Source organism: Coregonus lavaretus (genome assembly GCF_964263955.1).
Source record: "Coregonus lavaretus genome assembly, chromosome: 18".
In the NCBI taxonomy this organism is placed as follows: Eukaryota; Metazoa; Chordata; class Actinopteri; order Salmoniformes; family Salmonidae; genus Coregonus; species Coregonus lavaretus.
Window position 1 is genome coordinate 26,794,734 of NC_140005.1, and position 5,227 is coordinate 26,799,960.

Below are 5,227 nucleotides of genomic sequence, written 5' to 3' on the forward strand. Positions count from 1 at the left end.
TGCCCTTCCCTGTACACGCCTTAGATAGTCGCCCTTTAGGGTCAAGCCTGATTAGGGAGGTCACAGCTCCACTCTGGATGAAAACGCAGGAGGGTCATGAGGAGAAAATTAGTCTCTATCTGATTGATTCTCCTGCGTTTCCAGTGGTGTTAGGGCTTCCCTGGTTAACTTTTCATGACCCCACAATTTCATGGCAACAGAGGGCTCTCAAGGGATGGTCAAGTCAGTGCTCGGGGAGGTGTGTAGGTGTTTCCATAGGGGCAACTACGGTGGAGAGTCCAAACCAGGTCTCCATCATGCACATTCCCCCCGACTATGCCGATTTGTCTCTCGCCTTCTGTAAAAAGAAGGCGACTCAATTACCACCCCATCGACAGGGGGATTGTACGATAAATCTCCAGGTAGGCGCTGCACTTCCCCGGAGTCACGTATATCCCCTGTCACAGGAAGAGACGGCAGCTATGGAGACATATGTCTCCGAATCTCTGGGGCAGGGATACATTCGGCCATCCACTTCACCTGTCTCCTCAAGTTTCTTTTTTGTGAAGAAGAAGGATGGAGGTTTACGCCCGTGCATTGACTACCGGGGTCTCAATCAGATCACTATCAAGTACAGTTATCCACTACCGCTCATTGCTAGTATGACGGAGTCATTGCACGGGGCACGCTTCTTCACAAAATTGGATCTCAGCAGCGCGTACAACCTGGTGCGTATCCGGGAGGGAGATGAGTGGAAGACAGCATTCAGTACCACCTCTGGGCACTATGAGTACCTCGTCATGCCTTACGGGTTGATGAATGCTCCATCAGTCTTCCAATCCTTTGTGGATGAGATTTTTCAGGGACCTGCACGGACAGGGTGTAGTGGTGTATATTGATGACATTCTCATATACTCCGCTACATGGGCCGAGCATGTGTCCCTGGTGAGTCAAGTGCTTGGTCGACTGTTGGAGCATGACCTGTATGTGAAGGCGAACAAAGTCTGTTCTTCCAAAAGTCCATCTCCTTCCTAGGGCACCGCCTGTCCGCGTCAGGGGTGGAGATGGAGATTGACCGCATTTCGGCCGTGCGTAATTGGCCGACTCCAACCACGGTGAAGGAGGTGCAGCGATTTATGGGTTCTGCCAACTATTACCGGAGGTTTAACCGGGGCTTTGGTCAGGTAGCGGCTCCCATTACCTCCTTGCTGAAGGGGGGACCGGTGCGACTGCAGTGGTCAGCTGAGGCGGTCAGGGCTTTTGGTCATCTGAAGGACCTGTTTACCTCGGCTCCAGTGCTGGGTCATCCGGATCCCTCCTTAGCATTCCAGGTTGAGGTGGACGCGTCCGAGGCTGGGATAGGAGCTGTACTGTCTCAGCGCTCGGGTACACCACCAAAGCTCCGCCCCTGTGCTTTCTTTTCTAAGAAGCTCAGTCCGGCGGAGCGCAACTATGATGTGGGGGACCGGGAGCTGTTAGCTGTGGTTAAGGTTCTGAAAGTGTGGAGGCATTGGCTTGAGGGGGCTAAACACCCTTCCTTTTACTCCCCCCCCAGTGTCCAGAGGGTCGTATGTACGTGCCGCTCGAGGTTCGTGATCGATTGATCTATTGGGCTCACACGTCACCCTCCTCTGGTCATCCTGGCATCGGTCGGACAGTGCACTGTCTTAGTGGGAAGTACTGGTGGCCCACTTTAGCCAAAGACGTGAGGGTTTACGTTTCCTAATGCTCGGGGTGCGCCCAGTGTAAGGCACCTAGACACCTGCCCAGAATGCCGTCTCATTCCTATGCCAGGTCTCCCTACAGCCCTACAAACTGCTGAGGCCCTATTTACACATGTCTTCCGGCACTACGGGGTGCCTGAGGATATTGTATCGGATCGGGGTCCCCAGTTCACCTCAAGGGTCTGGAGGGCGTTCATGGAACGTCTGGGTGTCTCGATCAGCCTGACCTCAGGTTTTCACCCCGAGAGTAATGGGCAGGTGGAGAGAGTTAACCAGGATGTGGGTAGGTTTCTGCGGTCCTATTGCCAGGACCGGCCGAGGGAGTGGTCGGGTTTTATCCCCTGGGCAGAGATGGCCCAAAACTCACTCCGCTACTCATCCACTAACCTTTCTCCCTTTCAGTGTGTGTTAGGTTATCAGCCGGTCCTGGCACCTTGGCATCAGAGCCAGATCGAGGCTCCTGCGGTGGATGAGTGGTTTCGGCACTCGGAAGAGACCTGGAACGCTGCCCATGTACGCCTGCAGCGGGCCATCAGGCGACAAAAGGCGAGCGCCGACCGCCACCGCAGTGAGGCCCCGGTGTGTGCACCGGGGGACCGGGTCTGGCTCTCGACCCGAAACCTGCCCCTTCACCTGCCCTGCCGGAAGCTGGGTCGGCGGTTTGTGGAGCCATTTAAAGTCCTGAGGAGATTGAACGAGGTTTGTTATAGGTTACAGCTTCCTCTGAATTACCGTATTAACCCCTCGTTCCATGTGTCTCTCCTCAGGCTGGTGGTAGCTGGTCCACTCCAGGAGTCTGAGGTACGGGAGGTTCCTCCGCCCCCACTGGACATCGAGGGGGCACCGGCGTACTCGGTCCGGTCCATCCTGGATTTGAGGCGTCGGGTGGGGGGCCTGCAGTATCTCGTGGAGTGGGAGGGGTACAGTCCGGAGGAACGGTGCTGGGTCCCTAGGAGGGACATCCTCGATCCCTCCATGTTGAGGGATTTCCATCGTCGTCATCCGAATCGCCCTGCGCCGCGTCCTCCTGGCCGTCCCCGAGGTCAACGGGGGGTACTGTCACGGATTCAGCCGAGGCTGCTCCTCCTCCTTGCTCGGGCAGGCTTTGGCGTTCGTCGTCACCGGAGTACTAGCTGCTGCCGATCTATGTTTCTGTGTTCTACTTGTCTTGTCTTTATTGTTCACAACTGGTTCCCATTAGGTATCGATTACTTCCCTATTTAACCCTCTGGCTCCCACTGTATGTTGTGCGTGTTTGTTCATGTTTGGTTGTCGTCTGGTGAGTGGGTTTGTTTCCTCCTTGCGTGGAGGTTATGTTATTTATGTTACCTACGAGTAAAGTAAGTTTTCGATTAGCTCTGTGTCCTGCGCCTGACTTCGTCCTACCGCATCACACTGACATCCTGACAAGTACCCTGCTATAGAAACTAGCTCACTGCTAGGTTGCAGTGTATGACATGTCTGTGGAGAAGGTACCAGACATCTGAGTGACATTAAATGTAGATACATATTGCAGTAAGGAAATGCACTTTTTAATATTTTAGATTTATTATGTATAGTTTTGCAAATACATTGATTACATCAGTGGAGAATAAGAGCAACAATCAAAGTAACTCTGCAAAATAAGTGATTAAAATCAACTATTTACACAAATCCAGAAATGTTTTTGTTGGGTACAGTATACATTACTATATGCATAATCTAGGCATCTATGCATAATTTTCATCAAAATATATTTTCATCAATTTATTTTTCTTACTTTTTACTATGATTACAAGCATTACATTTTAGCAACATATATTTAATGGTACACTCTAAAAATTAGGGGTTCAACAAGGGTTCTTCTAAGATCCTCAAAGTTCTTCGAAGAACCTTAGGGTTCTTGGCACTGAAAATTGCACCCAAAAGGTTCTTCCAAGAACCCCATAGGAGGTGGGGTTCATCGAGGAACCTCCTTAGCTGGTAGGGGTTCTTGCAGGAACCTAACTGCCCAACTAAAACATTTGGATTTGAAAGGACAGCAGGTGCAGAAACTTAACTGAAAAATGTAAAGATCTCCTAAATTTAAGGTAAGGTTTGTCCCTTGTATGATCTAAATTGATATTGTTTTATGATGATACCATCTATCTTTTTATATTTGTGCAAATCTTTCTAAAACAGAAAATGGACACAATTCAATGGATATCAATCAACAAAGAGCTAAGAATATGTAGGCTATAAGAATATGTTGAAGGCTAGCTGTATTGGATGCAGATGACTGAACTGCTCACTTTTGTGTCTGTGTCCGCAGATATACAGACGAGGATGCATACAAAGGTATGTCAATTGGTATTGGTATGTTATGCTGATCACATTTATCATCCTCCTCCCTTACCTCTTCAATTAATATCCCATAGGCCTCTACATTATGGAGAAGGTATGTGTATGAAAACCATTATCAAAACCGTTTTTTTCATTCACATTCACCACAGAAACCAAGATATGAATTCTGTTGTGTGCATGTTTTGTTAATCATCTGTATAATTACAATTTTTGCGATTCACAAACTTCACCCTCCCTATACCTCTGATGAATATAACAGGAAACCTGTTCAATCACCATGCACTGCAAAATCATTCTGGCTATGGATACAGAGAACATCAACACATGAACATCAACACACCAGAGGATATACCCATTGGACTTGGGGCTCTGCTGGGAGTTTACCTCATATTTGGATTTTTTTATTCTGCTTTACCACTAAAATCATAATAAACACTGACAACTAAAATATTGTGTTATTGTTGTTATTGTTATGCATATTATTAATAATAATAATAATAAGGGGGGTAGTTAACATTTTTACCCCAAAAGGTTATTCAAAAGGTTCTTTGAGGATCCTTTGAGGGTTCTTCCAAGAACTTATAAGGGTTCCCCCACAGTTTAAATTTGAAGAACCCATAAAGGTCACTCCAGGAACCTTTTCTTTTTAGAGTGTAATAAGTGTTTAGATTGCAATACTTCCTTATGTGTTCTGTGTTTTTGTTCTATTAATGTTGCATGGTTTGTATGTATATCATTACGTATTCATTAACTATTTTGTATGGTTTTACAGTTAAATAATTGTAAACATATTTTCAGAGTCAGAATCATTGATACCTTATATTTATATATGGCTGCCCAGAAATGGAATAAAGAGCAGAAATCTGAGGTAATTTATCAATGCATATGGCAGTGGATTAACAAGTTTCTCTCCATTATATGTACAGCAGGACAACCTGCAGAGATCTGTTTAAACAGCAAATTCAGTAAAATGGTCTCAATGGTAGTAATTACAATGAAGTGACAAAGTTGGCTTTAACATCCCTACCTGTATCATGGGCATGTCCACAAACGTGTGTATGTATATAGTGTGTACTAAGTAAACATTTAACTGTATATATTAAAACTCTGTCATAAATGAAAGCACAATTCATTATTAAGAGAACAATAATAATCTGACTGAAATTACTCCTCAATTGAGGGATTTATCATATTCCTCCAAG